General features: G+C 63.2%; 2 non-coding genes across 2 annotated transcripts; both read right to left on the bottom strand.

Annotated features, from left to right (window-relative positions):
- Positions 1-394: 394 nt before the first annotated feature.
- Positions 395-547, bottom strand: LOC142793693 (5.8S ribosomal RNA). Its single transcript, XR_012891747.1, has one exon. It is a non-coding gene; the product is annotated as a 5.8S ribosomal RNA (ribosomal RNA).
- Positions 548-2266: 1719 nt separating this feature from the next.
- Positions 2267-4081, bottom strand: LOC142793685 (small subunit ribosomal RNA). The gene has a single exon (XR_012891742.1). It is a non-coding gene; the product is annotated as a small subunit ribosomal RNA (ribosomal RNA).
- Positions 4082-17064: the final 12983 nt, after the last annotated feature.

Below are 17064 nucleotides of genomic sequence, written 5' to 3'. Positions count from 1 at the left end.
CTCGCGCACTTTGCGCACGGCTGGAGAAGCTTTGCTGGCCGGCTTTCGCTCCTCGTGTTTACCGTGCGTTAAAGTTGCGCGTCCGTGGCTCTCGCAGCTCTTGCGCGCCCGGTCGCAGAGAGGAGTACGCAACCTCGACCGCACTTTCCCTGCAGGCTTCCTTCCGACTCGAAGTCCTGCGGCGGTCTCAACGAGGTGCCACATCCTCAATGCAGTCGGTCGCCCCCGTTTCGGTTGGGCTCTGGCACGACGGTCGCCACCGTCTCGCCCTTGAGTGGCCGCTGTTGGCGCTCGCTGTGAGGTGTTCAGCGTGCTGTCCGTGTTGCCGACGCGGTCAAAACGAGTCGACGGCTCACGTTCCCTTGTGCGCCGAAGGCTCTCTTGATATGTGATCCGACCCTCAGACAGACGAAGCCAAGGGAAGACCCAAGGCCGCAATGTGCGTTCAAAGAATCAGTGCTCAGTGTGTCCTGCAATTCACACCAAGTCTCGCAGCTGGCTGCGTTCTTCATCGACCCGAGAACCGAGTGATCCACCGCTTAGAGTCGTGAAAAAGTGTTTGTTCAATTCCGTACAGTCAAAACCAAACGTTTCTGGCACTCGGCCAAACAGTGGCCAAGAAGGGCGCTTTTCAGCGCACGCTTGGACTCCAAAACTCTGCCGCGCCTTTTTCGGCTGCCGCAAATCGAGCAAACGGTGTGTTTCGGACGGCGTTTCGCTTTCGCTACTTGCGAGTGCTTTCGTGGTCCACCCCTCTATAAATACTCGGGAGGCGTCGAAGCCGGTTCTCCAAGCCGGACCCGTAGGTATCGTTGTGTGCTCGCTCTCATTGGCCCGCCTAACCAGAAAATGCCTGCGGTACACCCATTTGGATAAGAGTGCACGCAGATGCGGGCCTCGACGGCTACACATTTCCTCGGGCGGCCGCCTCCCGGCCTCCGTGGAGCGCGGGATGCACGGTCCCATCGACAAGCCTCTCCCGTTTTTACCGTGGCGTCGCGGTTCACCACGGCAGGCGGGTCGGTCTCCTCCGCATAAAAAGGGGGACCCCCGCTTTTTGTTCCACGAAATCGCACAAGCTTTTTTCGCATCCACGGTTTGCCACCGCACACCAAAATGCCGATCCGGCTGCCTACTTTAGCCAACAGGTGGAGCCAGGCGCGCCGTACTTGCGCGGCACTTCCCACGTCCACCGAAGTCGGTGCCAAGGACCACTTTCGGCGCCGGAGCCGCGTACGAGCCTACTCGAGGCGGAAGAACGAAGCCAGCAAGGGCCTGGCCGCAAGTGCGTTCAATTGTCGGGACGTCCAAGTCCCTCGTTCTTCCGTGCTTCCTCTTTCGGCAAGTCGTTGCGGCACCTTCCCAAAGCGCGCAGACCCGCTAATCGCGACGAGCGCGACGTGGCCGTGCCGCCTTTCCCTCGGCAGCAAGCAAAACGCCTGGCAACGTCGACGCTCCCCTAACCGCGATCTCGCACCGTGTTTCGTGTGGCGAATTCAAAAGCCGGCCGGCGCTGCTGCAACCATTACGGTCGGTACGCATACGCCGCGGAGGGCGGGACGGTCATCGGAGCGTGCGGTTCCTCCATCGAGTACTGCGCACCTCGGCCGTCGCATCGCCGTGCCATGACCGGCCGCGCGTCAACGCGAACCGGTGCCAGCGAGATCCCTCGCCTGCAAGAACCGACCGGCAGCCTCCGTCACCCGAGGACGCGGAGGCGCTTGCCGCGGACGGCGGGACGGTATGCACTGGTGCACAGCGGACCCGTCACATCGCCAGTTCCTTGACCGACCGCCGACGCTTGTGCCGTTCCTCTCGTACTTGGCAGTCGCCGCGCGATTGTCGGGTCTCGTTCTTGCACGCTCGAACGGTCGGGAGGGCACTCGGCTGGCGTTTCGGGAACGCGCAGCCTCGCCTTCTACCGACGTAACCACGACTCGCCGTTCGCGCTCCGCCGCTCCTGTTTACAGTACTAGGCGGTCCCGCAGCGGTCGGGTCGCGCATTTCGAGCGCTTCGAGCCACGGTGCAGTGGCGGGTCGAAAGCCGACCTATGAGTGCGTTGCGCCGTTTGTACCCGCGTCCGCCACCTGGCCGACCGTCCAAGGTCGCGGTGTTGGCGTCCGCTGGGCGCAACAATTTGTCACGGGGTGCCGCTCCACATTCAGGCAGCCCCGTGGGGAAAAGCCGACCCCGCGTCCAAACGGGGTCAGCGGCAGAAAGTGTCGGGCGCAGACGCAGCTGAGGCGCTCACCCTTCACAATCCGTTAATGATCCTTCCGCAGGTTCACCTACGGAAACCTTGTTACGACTTTTACTTCCTCTAAATGATCAAGTTTGGTCATCTTTCCAACAGACCGGCGCAACCGAAAGGCCGCGCCGGACATCGGTCCGAAGACCTCACTAAATCATTCAATCGGTAGTAGCGACGGGCGGTGTGTACAAAGGGCAGGGACGTAATCAACGCGAGCTTATGACTCGCGCTTACTGGGAATTCCTCGTTCAAGGGGAACAATTGCAAGCCCCTATCCCAATCACGAAAGAAGTTCCACGGGTTACCCAGTCTTTTCAGACAGGGATAAAGACACGCTGCTTCCTTCAGTGTAGCGCGCGTGCGGCCCCGGACATCTAAGGGCATCACAGACCTGTTATTGCTCTGTTTCGTGCGGCTAGGAGCCGCTTGTCCCTCTAAGAAGGTTGTAAGGTGCTGGGAACCCCGCACCTATTTAATAGGCTAGAGTCTCGTTCGTTATCGGAATTAACCAGACAAATCGCTCCACCAACTAAGAACGGCCATGCACCACCATCCACCGAATCAAGAAAGAGCTCTCAATCTGTCAATCCTCCCAGTGTCCGGGCCGGGTAAGTTTTCCCGTGTTGAGTCAAATTAAGCCGCAGGCTCCACTCCTGGTGGTGCCCTTCCGTCAATTCCTTTAAGTTTCAGCTTTGCCACCATACTTCCCCCGGAACCCAAATACTTTGGTTTCCCGGAAGCTGCCCGCCGAGTCATTTGAGTAACTCAGGCGGATCGCTGGTTGGCATCGTTTATGGTCAGAACTAGGGCGGTATCTGATCGCCTTCGAACCTCTGACTTTCGTTCTTGATCAATGAAAACATTCTTGGCAAATGCTTTCGCAGTAGTTCGTCTTGCGACGGTCCAAGAATTTCACCTCTAGCGCCGCAATACGAATGCCCCCGTCCGTCCCTCTTAATCATTACCTCGTATTCCAAAAACCAACAGAACAGAAACGAGGTCTTGTTCTATTATTCCATGCAAGTTTATTCAGGCGACTCGCCTGCGTTGAGCACTCTAATTTTTTCAAAGTAAAAGCACCGGCCATCTCGAGGCACACAATGAAGTGCACCAAGAAAGAACCGGCATGATGTTCAGTCCGAGCCGTCGCATCGGGTAGATGCACTACTCGTCTGGAACTGAGATCCAACTACGAGCTTTTTAACCGCAGCAGCTTTAGTATACGCTATTGGAGCTGGAATTACCGCGGCTGCTGGCACCAGACTTGCCCTCCAATTGATCCTCGTTAAAGGATTTAGAGTGTACTCATTTCAATTACGGGGCCTCAAAAGAGTCCCGTATTGTTATTTTTCGTCACTACCTCCCCGTGCCGGGAGTGGGTAATTTGCGCGCCTGCTGCCTTCCTTGGATGTGGTAGCCGTTTCTCAGGCTCCCTCTCCGGAATCGAACCCTGATTCTCCGTTACCCGTAACAACCATGGTAAGCAAGTAACCTACCATCGAAAGTTGATAAGGCAGACACTTGAAAGAAACGTCGCCGGCTCGTGGCCATGCGATCAGCACAAAGTTATCCAGAGTCACCACACAATACGGGCCGAAACCCGATCGATCTTGGTCTAATAAAAGCACCCGTTACCCAAAGGGCTCCAGGCTCACTGCATGTATTAGCTCTAGAATTGCCACAGTTATCCAAGTAGGAAGAAACGATCTAAGGAACCATAACTGATTTAATGAGCCATTCGCGGTTTCGCCTTATTTCGGCATGTACTTAGACATGCATGGCTTAATCTTTGAGACAAGCATATGATTACTGGCAGGATCAACCAGGTAATCGTTCGACTGCGCGTCCGTCCTCGCCTTCGGCGGGCCGGACGCAGTCTGTGTGCGGCGGAGGCCACCTTCAGGCGCCCCAACACGCTTATTTTGCACTCCGAGATGACGGCGTTCGAGCTCGCTACGGCACAACCTTCCCGAAAGACGAGTGGGAGCCGTGCGGCAAGAAGCACGTTCATGCTCGCTCTTTTTCGTTGCATCGACTCGGTCGCGCCGTGCGGGTTGCCCAAGCCCGCTGCACTGTCGGTGGACCGGCCGGAACTAGCAACGGAGCCGAGACTGCAAAGCCGCCAGACGACGGGTCACGCCCGCGTCTTCGGCGCTTTCGCATCTGAATCGCCCGAGGACGACACGGAACACACCTCGATATCGTGGTAAAACGGCACCGTCCGACAACCAGCCCCTAACGCATCAAGCGGATGAGGCTGCAGACGACTGCCGTGGATTCCCCTGGAGCAGACCCGAGGACACGCTTGACGAGGCCGAAGCCCGCCGCATATCAGACACCCGGTCGCTTTCGCGTACGCCGCTCACGAGAACCCCCACATAATAGCAGCGATAAGTACCCAGACCTCCTTGGGCACTAATACGAGCGTACTCGAGAAAATTTCACCGCGGGTGTGCCCCGAAACGTGTGGCACGTTGAGCGTGCCACAAGTCTACGTCGCTCTCAAACCCGCCGAGGTCGTAGAATTTGCGACCCTACTCACGAAATTCCCACCGAGGATACGGCCGCAAACGTACCGCACCTTGGGTAGGCCACGAGTTTGTGCAACACTACGCTGACGGCACAGCACCGAGGTCGTGCGCGCACGCACGGGAAAATTCCGCCGCGGTTTCTGCCGAAAACGTGAGGCACCACGACTCTCCGCAAGTTCGCGTCGACTGCGAAAGACCGAAGTCGTGAACGACGTGTCCGCTACTCGCCGCCGACACGCTGGACACCAAACGTACAACGACTCGACGGCGTCGTAGAGGCCCACGACGCGGTTTTCCTTAACGACGTCTCGGCGTGGCACCGACAGGTTAGAACGGCCGACCAACGTTCCCTGTCCGCCGTTCGGCTCAGTCGAAGGGCTCGGCGACTTCGGCAACGCTGCGAAGCCGCACGGTGACGCACGCCATGTCCCCATTTTTTTTTTTTTCTTTCTGCGTCTGCCGGGGTGCCCCTATAATAGCAGCGATAAGCACCCAGACCGCCGTGGGTCGCTCGCCCCGGCTGACGTGGTTTTTCGTACTCCTGCGGCGGTCGCCGTCAAGCACGTCCAAATACGCTACTTTCGTGGGCGCATTCACGCTCTTTCGCTTCGCCGGAGTGCCAGCACTCACTCTGCCAAAAACGGCGAACATCCGAGCGGCGGTTCCCACTTTTGCGTCGGCGTCGCAAACCCCGCCCCGGCAGACGAGGTTTGCCGTACTCGTGCGACGGTGGCCGGCGGGCACGTCGAAAGACGCCGATATCGTGCGCGAATTGGCGCACCTTGGCTTCACCGGAGTGCCGCCACTGACTCCTCCAAAAACGGCGAAGATCCGAGCGGCGCTTCCCACTTTCGCATCGGCGTCCCGAACTCCGCCCCGGCTGACGCGGTTTACCGTACTCGTGCGACGGTCGCCGGCGAGCACGTGGAAAGACGCCGATATCGTGCCCGAATCGGCTCCGTTCGGCTTCGCCGGAGTGCCAGCACTGGCTCGGCGAAAGACGACGAACATCCGAGCGACGGTTCTCACTATTGCGTACGCGTCGCAAACCCCGCCCCGGCAGACGCACTTTGCCGTACTCGTGCGACGGTCGCCGGCGAGCACGTAGAAAGACGCCGATATCGTGCCGGAATCGGCCCCGTTTGGCTTCGCCGGAGTGCCAGCACTCACTCGGCCACAAACGGCGAACATCCGAGCGGCGGTTCCCACTTAGCCGTCGGCGTCCCGAACTCCGCCCCGGCAGACGCGGTTGCCGAGCTCGTGCGACTAGCGACCGCGAAGCCGTCTCGCGACGCCGCTTTCGTGCGCGGCTCCCACTGCGACCTGGGTCACCCGAGGTCGACGAGCAAGAAAGAATGTCGAAAAAAAATTTTTTTTTTTTTTGCGTCTGCCGGGGTGCCCCTATAATAGCAGCGATAAGCACCCAGACCGCCATGGGTCGCTCGCCCCGGCTGACGTGGTTTTTCGTTTTCCTGCGGTGGTCGTCGTCAAGCACGTCCAAACACGCCACTTTCGTGGGCGCATTCGCGCTCTTTCGCTTCGCCGGAGTGCCAGCACTCACTCTGCCAAAAACGGCGAACATCCTAGTGGCGGTTCCCACTTTTGCGTCGGCGTCGCCAACCCCGCCCCGGCATACGCGGTTTGCCGTACTCGTGCGGCGGTGGCCGGCGGGCACGTCGAAAGACACCGATATCGTGCGCGAGTCGATGCTTCTTGGTCTCGCAGGAGGGCCGCCACTCACTCCTGCAAAAACGGCGAAGATCCGAGCGGCGCTTCCCACTTTTTCGTCGGCATCGCAAACCTCGCCCCGGCAGACGCGCTTTGCCGTACTCGTGCGACGGTCGCCGGCGAGCACGTCGAAATACGCCGATATCGTGCCCGAATCGGCCCCGTTTCGCTTCGCCGGAGTGCCAGCACTCACTCGGCCAAAAACGGCGAACATCCGAGCAGCGGTACCCACTTAGCCGTCGGCATCCCGAACTCCGCGCCGGCTGACGCGGTTGCCGAGCTCGTGCGACTAGCGACCGCGAACGCGTCTCGCGACGCCGCTTTCGTGCGCGGCTCCCATTGCGACCTGGGTTACCCGAGCTCGACCAGCAAAAAAGAAGGTCGAAAAAAAATTTTTTTTTTCTGCGTCTGCCGGGGTGCCCCTATAATAGCAGCGATAAGCACCCAGACCGCCGTGGGTCGCTCGCCCCGGCTGACGTGGTTTTTCGTACTCCTGCAGCGGTCGCCGTCAAGCACGTCCAAATACGCCACTTTCGTGGGCGCTTTCGCGCTCTTTCGCGTCGCCGGTGTGCCAGCACTCACTCTGCCAAAAACGGCGAACATCCTAGTGGCGGTTCCCACTTTTGCGTCGGCGTCGCCAACCCCGCCCCGGCATACGCGGTTTGCCGTACTCGTGCGGCGGTGGCCGGCGGGCACGTCGAAAGACACCGATATCGTGCGCGAGTCGATGCTTCTTGGTCTCGCAGGAGGGCCGCCACTCACTCCTGCAAAAACGGCGAAGATCCGAGCGGCGCTTCCCACTTTTTCGTCGGCATCGCAAACCTCGCCCCGGCAGACGCGCTTTGCCGTACTCGTGCGACGGTCGCCGGCGAGCACGTCTAAATACGCCGATATCGTGCCCGAATCGGCCCCGTTTCGCTTCGCCGGAGTGCCAGCACTCACTCGGCCAAAAACGGCGAACATCCGAGCAGCGGTACCCACTTAGCCGTCGGCATCCCGAACTCCGCGCCGGCTGACGCGGTTGCCGAGCTCGTGCGACTAGCGACCGCGAACGCGTCTCGCGACGCCGCTTTCGTGCGCGGCTCCCATTGCGACCTGGGTTACCCGAGCTCGACCAGCAAAAAAGAAGGTCGAAAAAAAATTTTTTTTTTCTGCGTCTGCCGGGGTGCCCCTATAATAGCAGCGATAAGCACCCAGACCGCCGTGGGTCGCTCGCCCCGGCTGACGTGGTTTTTCGTACTCCTGCAGCGGTCGCCGTCAAGCACGTCCAAATACGCCACTTTCGTGGGCGCTTTCGCGCTCTTTCGCGTCGCCGGTGTGCCAGCACTCACTCTGCCAAAAACGGCCAACATCCGAGCGGCGGTTCCCACTTTTGCGTCGGCGTCGTAAACCCCGCCCCGGCAGACGCGGTTTGCCCTACTCGTTCGACGGTCGCCGGCGAGCGCGTCGAAAGACGCCGATATCGTGCGCTAATTGGCGCTCCTTGGCTTCTCCGGAGTGCCGCCACTCACTCCTCCAAAAACGGCGAAGATCCGAGCGGCGTTCTCCACTTTCGCATCGGCGTCCCGAACTCCGCCCGGGCTGACGCGGTTTACCGTACTCGTGCGACGGTCGCCGCCGGGCACGTCGAAAGACGCCGATATCGTGCCGTAATCGGCCCCGTTTGGCTTCGCCCGAGTGCCAGCACTCACTCGGCCAAAAACGGCGAACATCCGAGCAGCGTTTCCCACTTTCGCATCGGCGTCCCGAAGCCCGCCCCGGCAGACGCGGTTTGCCCTACTCGAGCGACGGTCGCCGGCGATCACGTCGAAAGGCGCCGAATTCGTGCACGAATCGATGCTTCTTGGTCTCGCAGGAGGGCCGCCACTCACTCCTGCAAAAACGGCGAAGATCCGAGTTGCGCTTCCCACTTTTTCGTCGGCGTCCCGAACTACGCCCCGGCTGACGCGGTTTACCGTACTCGTGCGACGGTCGCCGGCGGGCACTTCAAAATACGCCGATTTCGTGGGCGCATTCACGCTGTTTCGCTTCCCCGGAGTGCCAACACTCACTCTGCCGAAAGCGGCGATCATCCGAGCGGCGGTTCCCACTTTTGCGTCGGCTTCGCAAACGGCGCCCCGGCAGACGCGCTCGTGCGACGTACTCGTGCGACGGTCGCCGGCGAGCACGTCGAAAGACGCCGATATCGTGCTCGAATCGACCCCGTTTCGCTTCGCCGGAGTGCTGCCAGTCACGGCGCAGAAAACGGCGAACAAGTGTTTTTTTTTTTTTTCCTAGAATTTGTGTTATAGAAGGCACATTTGATATCGGACGATAATTTTCAACTTTATCACGCGCACCGATTTTCGTGTAGAGGTTTGCAAGTTTATGGGAATTTCTCCACTTGGAATAATGCGATTTAGTAGTACTACGAGAACTTCATGGATGTACTCAAGGGTACGGGGCAAGTCAGTTACGTCAACACCTGCAGATTTTTTACACTTCAAACTGAAAATTGTTGGTTGTGAGTCCTCGTGTGATATTAAAGGCCGATTCGCTAACACATAGAACAAAGAAAGAAAGGAAGAAAAAACGCCCGCGCTCGCTCAAGAAACCTGGGTTCGCAACAAGTGGCAACAACAAGCAACCGAGCGAGTGCGCCAAAACCCGTGGCGGCCGAACAAACGCGAAGTCCCAACCGCGTCAGCCGGGGCGGCACGGGACAGGAAAAATCACTTCAGCCGGGGCGGCGGGGCACCGAATAAACCTCGTCACCTCGTCGCAGGATAAAAGAGGAAACAAAAAGTCTAAACAGCGTCTGCTGGAGCGAATGCGTAATAAAACAACAACAACAACAAAAAAAAAACACCCGCGCTCAAGAAGTCTGCAATCCTCACAAAAGGCGACTGTGACCGAGCAGCGTCAGCCGGGGCCGTGCGGAAACGGAAAAACCGCGACTACCGGGGCGTCGAGGCACCGAAAAATCCTCTTCAGCCGCGGCGAAAAAAAAAACAAAAAGAAAGACGGAGGGGGGGGGGGAACCACGTCTGCCGGGGCGAAGGAAAAAAAAAAACGCGTCTGCCGGGGCGAGCCCGGGTGCGGCACCACCGGGAAAACTGTGGCAAACAGACATGGCGATCGAGTGAGTGGGCCGCCAGCCAGGCTCAGCCAAAAAGTGCAAAGTCCGAACTGCGTCAGCCGGGGCGGCAAAAACCGCGTCAGCCGGGGCGGCGCAAAAAACCGCGTCTGCCGGGGCGGCACGAAACCGCGTCAGCCGGGGCGGGGCGAAAACTGCGTCAGCCGGGGCGAAAAGAAAAAAAAAAACGCGTCTGCCGGGGCAAGCCCGGGTGCGGCACCACCGGGAAAACTGTGGCAAACAGACATGGCGATCGAGTGAGTGGGCCGCCAGCCAGGCACAGCCGAAAAGTGCAAAGTCCGAACCGTGTCAGCCGGGGCGACGCAAAAACCGCGTCAGCCGGGGCGGCGCGAAAACCGCGTCAGCCGGGGCGGCACGAAACCGCGTCAGCCGGGGCGGCGCGAAAACTGCGTCAGCCGGGGCGGCGCGAAAACCTCGTCAGCCGGGGCGAGCGAAAAGGGGGGGGGGGGGGGGAACCACGTCTGCCGGGGCGAAAGAAAAAAAAAACGCGTCTGCCGGGGCGAGCCCGGGTGCGGCACCACCGGGAAGACTGTGGCAAACAGACATGGCGATCGAGTGAGTGGGCCGCCAGCCAGGCTCAGCCCAAAAAGTGCCAAGTCCGAACTGCGTCAGCCGGGGCGGCAAAAACCGCGTCAGCCGGGGCGGCGCGAAAACCGCGTCTGCCGGGGCGGCGCGAAAACTGCGTCAGCCGGGGCGAGCCCGGGTGCGGCACTACCGGGAAAACTGTGGCTAACAGACATGGCGATCGAGTGAGTGGGCCACCAGCCAGGCTCAGCCAAAAAGTGCCAAGTCCGAACTGCGTCAGCCGGGGCGGCAAAAACCGCGTCAGCCGGGGCGGCGCAAAAAAACCGCGTCTGCCGGGGCGGCACGAAACCGCGTCAGCCGGGGCGGCGCGAAAACTGCGTCAGCCGGGGCGAAAGAAAAAAAAAAACGCGTCTGCCGGGGCGAGCCCGGGTGCGGCACCACCGGGAAAACTGTGGCAAACAGACATGGCGATCGAGTGAGTGGGCCGCCAGCCAGGCACAGCCGAAAAGTGCTAAGTCCGAACTGCGTCTGCCGGGGCGGCACGAAACCGCGTCAGCCGGGGCGGCGCGAAAACCGCGTCTGCCGGGGCGGCACGAAACCGCGTCAGCCGGGGCGGCGCGAAAACTGCGTCAGCCGGGGCGAGCCCGGGTGCGGCACCACCGGGAAAACTGTGGCAAACAGACATGGCGATCGAGTGAGTGGGCCGCCAGCCAGGCACAGCCGAAAAGTGCTAAGTCCGAACTGCGTCTGCCGGGGCGGCACGAAACCGCGTCAGCCGGGGCGGCGCGAAAACCGCGTCTGCCGGGGCGGCACGAAACCGCGTCAGCCGGGGCGGCGCGAAAACTGCGTCAGCCGGGGCGAGCCCGGGTGCGGCACCACCGGGAAAACTGTGGCAAACAGACATGGCGATCGAGTGAGTGGGCCGCCAGCCAGGCACAGCCGAAAAGTGCTAAGTCCGAACTGCGTCAGCCGGGGCGGCAAAAACCGCGTCAGCCGGGGCGGCGCAAAAAACCGCGTCTGCCGGGGCGGCACGAAACCGCGTCAGCCGGGGCGGCGCGAAAACTGCGTCAGCCGGGGCAAAAGAAAAAAAAAAACGCGTCTGCCGGGGCGAGCCCGGGTGCGGCACCACCGGGAAAACTGTGGCAAACAGACATGGCGATCGAGTGAGTGGGCCGCCAGCCAGGCACAGCCGAAAAGTGCTAAGTCCGAACTGCGTCTGCCGGGGCGGCACGAAACCGCGTCAGCCGGGGCGGCGCGAAAACCGCGTCTGCCGGGGCGGCACGAAACCGCGTCAGCCGGGGCGGCGCGAAAACTGCGTCAGCCGGGGCGAGCCCGGGTGCGGCACCACCGGGAAAACTGTGGCAAACAGACATGGCGATCGAGTGAGTGGGCCGCCAGCCAGGCACAGCCGAAAAGTGCTAAGTCCGAACTGCGTCTGCCGGGGCGGCACGAAACCGCGTCAGCCGGGGCGGCGCGAAAACCGCGTCTGCCGGGGCGGCACGAAACCGCGTCAGCCGGGGCGGCGCGAAAACTGCGTCAGCCGGGGCGAGCCCGGGTGCGGCACCACCGGGAAAACTGTGGCAAACAGACATGGCGATCGAGTGAGTGGGCCGCCAGCCAGGCACAGCCGAAAAGTGCAAAGTCCGAACCGTGTCAGCCGGGGCGACGCAAAAACCGCGTCAGCCGGGGCGGCGCGAAAACCGCGTCAGCCGGGGCGGCAGGAAACCGCGTCAGCCGGGGCGGCGCGAAAACTGCGTCAGCCGGGGCGGCGCGAAAACCTCGTCAGCCGGGGCGAGCGAAAAGGGGGGGGGGGGGGGAACCACGTCTGCCGGGGCGAAAGAAAAAAAAAACGCGTCTGCCGGGGCGAGCCCGGGTGCGGCACCACCGGGAAGACTGTGGCAAACAGACATGGCGATCGAGTGAGTGGGCCGCCAGCCAGGCTCAGCCCAAAAAGTGCCAAGTCCGAACTGCGTCAGCCGGGGCGGCAAAAACCGCGTCAGCCGGGGCGGCGCGAAAACCGCGTCTGCCGGGGCGGCGCGAAAACTGCGTCAGCCGGGGCGAGCCCGGGTGCGGCACCACCGGGAAAACTGTGGCTAACAGACATGGCGATCGAGTGAGTGGGCCACCAGCCAGGCTCAGCCAAAAAGTGCCAAGTCCGAACTGCGTCAGCCGGGGCGGCAAAAACCGCGTCAGCCGGGGCGGCGCAAAAAAACCGCGTCTGCCGGGGCGGCACGAAACCGCGTCAGCCGGGGCGGCGCGAAAACTGCGTCAGCCGGGGCGAAAGAAAAAAAAAACGCGTCTGCCGGGGCGAGCCCGGGTGCGGCACCACCGGGAAAACTGTGGCAAACAGACATGGCGATCGAGTGAGTGGGCCGCCAGCCAGGCACAGCCGAAAAGTGCTAAGTCCGAACTGCGTCTGCCGGGGCGGCACGAAACCGCGTCAGCCGGGGCGGCGCGAAAACCGCGTCCGGGGCGGCACGAAACCGCGTCAGCCGGGGCGGCGCGAAAACTGCGTCAGCCGGGGCGAGCCCGGGTGCGGCACCACCGGGAAAACTGTGGCAAACAGACATGGCGATCGAGTGAGTGGGCCGCCAGCCAGGCACAGCCGAAAAGTGCTAAGTCCGAACTGCGTCTGCCGGGGCGGCACGAAACCGCGTCAGCCGGGGCGGCGCGAAAACCGCGTCTGCCGGGGCGGCACGAAACCGCGTCAGCCGGGGCGGCGCGAAAACTGCGTCAGCCGGGCGAGCCCGGGTGCGGCACCACCGGGAAAACTGTGGCAAACAGACATGGCGATCGAGTGAGTGGGCCGCCAGCCAGGCACAGCCGAAAAGTGCTAAGTCCGAACTGCGTCTGCCGGGGCGGCACGAAACCGCGTCAGCCGGGGCGGCGCGAAAACCGCGTCTGCCGGGGCGGCACGAAACCGCGTCAGCCGGGGCGGCGCGAAAACTGCGTCAGCCGGGGCGAGCCCGGGTGCGGCACCACCGGGAAAACTGTGGGCAAACAGACATGGCGATCGAGTGAGTGGGCCGCCAGCCAGGCACAGCCGAAAAGTGCTAAGTCCGAACTGCGTCAGCCGGGGCGGCAAAAACCGCGTCAGCCGGGGGCGGCGCAAAAAACCGCGTCTGCCGGGGCGGCACGAAACCGCGTCAGCCGGGGCGGCGCGAAAACTGCGTCAGCCGGGGCAAAAGAAAAAAAAAACGCGTCTGCCGGGGCGAGCCCGGGTGCGGCACCACCGGAAAACTGTGGCAAACAGACATGGCGATCGAGTGAGTGGGCCGCCAGCCAGGCACAGCCGAAAAGTGCTAAGTCCGAACTGCGTCTGCCGGGGCGGCACGAAACCGCGTCAGCCGGGGCGGCGCGAAAACCGCGTCTGCCGGGGCGGCACGAAACCGCGTCAGCCGGGGCGGCGCGAAAACTGCGTCAGCCGGGGCGAGCCCGGGTGCGGCACCACCGGGAAAACTGTGGCAAACAGACATGGCGATCGAGTGAGTGGGCCGCCAGCCAGGCACAGCCGAAAAGTGCTAAGTCCGAACTGCGTCTGCCGGGGCGGCACGAAACCGCGTCAGCCGGGGCGGCGCGAAAACCGCGTCTGCCGGGGCGGCACGAAACCGCGTCAGCCGGGGCGGCGCGAAAACTGCGTCAGCCGGGGCGAGCCCGGGTGCGGCACCACCGGGAAAACTGTGGCAAACAGACATGGCGATCGAGTGAGTGGGCCGCCAGCCAGGCACAGCCGAAAAGTGCAAAGTCCGAACCGTGTCAGCCGGGGCGACGCAAAAACCGCGTCAGCCGGGGCGGCGCGAAAACCGCGTCAGCCGGGGCGGCACGAAACCGCGTCAGCCGGGGGCGGCGCGAAAACTGCGTCAGCCGGGGCGGCGCGAAAACCTCGTCAGCCGGGGCGAGCGAAAAGGGGGGGGGGGGAACCACGTCTGCCGGGGCGAAAGAAAAAAAAACGCGTCTGCCGGGGCGAGCCCGGGTGCGGCACCACCGGGAAGACTGTGGCAAACAGACATGGCGATCGAGTGAGTGGGCCGCCAGCCAGGCTCAGCCCAAAAAGTGCCAAGTCCGAACTGCGTCAGCCGGGGCGGCAAAAACCGCGTCAGCCGGGGCGGCGCGAAAACCGCGTTCTGCCGGGGCGGCGCGAAAACTGCGTCAGCCGGGGCGAGCCCGGGTGCGGCACCACCGGGAAAACTGTGGCTAACAGACATGGCGATCGAGTGAGTGGGCCACCAGCCAGGCTCAGCCAAAAAGTGCCAAGTCCGAACTGCGTCAGCCGGGGCGGCAAAAACCGCGTCAGCCGGGGCGGCGCAAAAAAACCGCGTCTGCCGGGGGCGGCACGAAACCGCGTCAGCCGGGGCGGCGCGAAAACTGCGTCAGCCGGGGCGAAAGAAAAAAAAAACGCGTCTGCCGGGGCGAGCCCGGGTGCGGCACCACCGGGAAAACTGTGGCAAACAGACATGGCGATCGAGTGAGTGGGCCGCCAGCCAGGCACAGCCGAAAAGTGCTAAGTCCGAACTGCGTCTGCCGGGGCGGCACGAAACCGCGTCAGCCGGGGCGGCGCGAAAACCGCGTCTGCCGGGGCGGCACGAAACCGCGTCAGCCGGGGCGGCGCGAAAACTGCGTCAGCCGGGGCGAGCCCGGGTGCGGCACCACCGGGAAAACTGTGGCAAACAGACATGGCGATCGAGTGAGTGGGCCGCCAGCCAGGCACAGCCGAAAAGTGCTAAGTCCGAACTGCGTCTGCCGGGGCGGCACGAAACCGCGTCAGCCGGGGCGGGCGCGAAAACCGCGTCTGCCGGGGCGGCACGAAACCGCGTCAGCCGGGGCGGCGCGAAAACTGCGTCAGCCGGGGCGAGCCCGGGTGCGGCACCACCGGGGAAAACTGTGGCAAACAGACATGGCGATCGAGTGAGTGGGCCGCCAGCCAGGCACAGCCGAAAAGTGCTAAGTCCGAACTGCGTCAGCCGGGGCGGCAAAAACCGCGTCAGCCGGGGCGGCGCAAAAAACCGCGTCTGCCGGGGCGGCACGAAACCGCGTCAGCCGGGGCGGCGCGAAAACTGCGTCAGCCGGGGCGAAAGAAAAAAAAAACGCGTCTGCCGGGGCGAGCCCGGGTGCGGCACCACCGGGAAAACTGTGGCAAACAGACATGGCGATCGAGTGAGTGGGCCGCCAGCCAGGCACAGCCGAAAAGTGCTAAGTCCGAACTGCGTCTGCCGGGGCGGCACGAAACCGCGTCAGCCGGGGCGGCGCGAAAACCGCGTCTGCCGGGGCGGCACGAAACCGCGTCAGCCGGGGCGGCGCGAAAACTGCGTCAGCCGGGGCGAGCCCGGGTGCGGCACCACCGGGAAAACTGTGGCAAACAGACATGGCGATTGAGTGAGTGGGCCGCCAGCCAGGCACAGCCGAAAAGTGCTAAGTCCGAACTGCGTCTGCCGGGGCGGCACGAAACCGCGTCAGCCGGGGCGGCGCGAAAACCGCGTCTGCCGGGGCGGCACGAAACCGCGTCAGCCGGGGCGGCGCGAAAACTGCGTCAGCCGGGGCGAGCCGGGTGCGGCACCACCGGGAAAACTGTGGCAAACAGACATGGCGATCGAGTGAGTGGGCCGCCAGCCAGGCACAGCCGAAAAGTGCTAAGTCCGAACTGCGTCTGCCGGGGCGGCACGAAACCGCGTCAGCCGGGGCGGCGCGAAAACCGCGTCTGCCGGGGCGGCACGAAACCGCGTCAGCCGGGGCGGCGCGAAAACTGCGTCAGCCGGGGCGAGCCCGGGTGCGGCACCACCGGGAAAACTGTGGCAAACAGACATGGCGATCGAGTGAGTGGGCCGCCAGCCAGGCACAGCCGAAAAGTGCTAAGTCCGAACTGCGTCTGCCGGGGCGGCACGAAACCGCGTCAGCCGGGGCGGCGCGAAAACCGCGTCTGCCGGGGCGGCACGAAACCGCGTCAGCCGGGGCGGCGCGAAAACTGCGTCAGCCGGGGCGAGCCCGGGTGCGGCACCACCGGGAAAACTGTGGCAAACAGACATGGCGATCGAGTGAGTGGGCCGCCAGCCAGGCACAGCCGAAAAGTGCTAAGTCCGAACTGCGTCTGCCGGGGCGGCACGAAACCGCGTCAGCCGGGGCGGCGCGAAAACCGCGTCTGCCGGGGCGGCACGAAACCGCGTCAGCCGGGGCGGCGCGAAAACTGCGTCAGCCGGGGCGAGCCCGGGTGCGGCACCACCGGGAAAACTGTGGCAAACAGACATGGCGATCGAGTGAGTGGGCCGCCAGCCAGGCACAGCCGAAAAGTGCAAAGTCCGAACCGTGTCAGCCGGGGCGACGCAAAAACCGCGTCAGCCGGGGCGGCGCGAAAACCGCGTCAGCCGGGGCGGCACGAAACCGCGTCAGCCGGGGCGGCGCGAAAACTGCGTCAGCCGGGGCGGCGCGAAAACCTCGTCAGCCGGGGCGAGCGAAAAGGGGGGGGGGGGGAACCACGTCTGCCGGGGCGAAAGAAAAAAAAAACGCGTCTGCCGGGGCGAGCCCGGGTGCGGCACCACCGGGAAGACTGTGGCAAACAGACATGGCGATCGAGTGAGTGGGCCGCCAGCCAGGCTCAGCCAAAAAGTGCCAAGTCCGAACTGCGTCAGCCGGGGCGGCAAAAACCGCGTCAGCCGGGGCGGCGCGAAAACCGCGTCTGCCGGGGCGGCGCGAAAACTGCGTCAGCCGGGGCGAGCCCGGGTGCGGCACCACCGGGAAAACTGTGGCTAACAGACATGGCGATCGAGTGAGTGGGCCACCAGCCAGGCTCAGCCAAAAAGTGCCAAGTCCGAACTGCGTCAGCCGGGGCGGCAAAAACCGCGTCAGCCGGGGCGGCGCAAAAAAACCGCGTCTGCCGGGGCGGCACGAAACCGCGTCAGCC

Source organism: Rhipicephalus microplus, unplaced genomic scaffold (assembly GCF_043290135.1).
Source record: "Rhipicephalus microplus isolate Deutch F79 unplaced genomic scaffold, USDA_Rmic scaffold_321, whole genome shotgun sequence".
Taxonomy (NCBI): domain Eukaryota; kingdom Metazoa; phylum Arthropoda; class Arachnida; order Ixodida; family Ixodidae; genus Rhipicephalus; species Rhipicephalus microplus.
The sequence above is the reverse complement of the archived record's forward strand: the minus strand, read 5'-3'. Positions and strand labels throughout refer to the sequence as shown.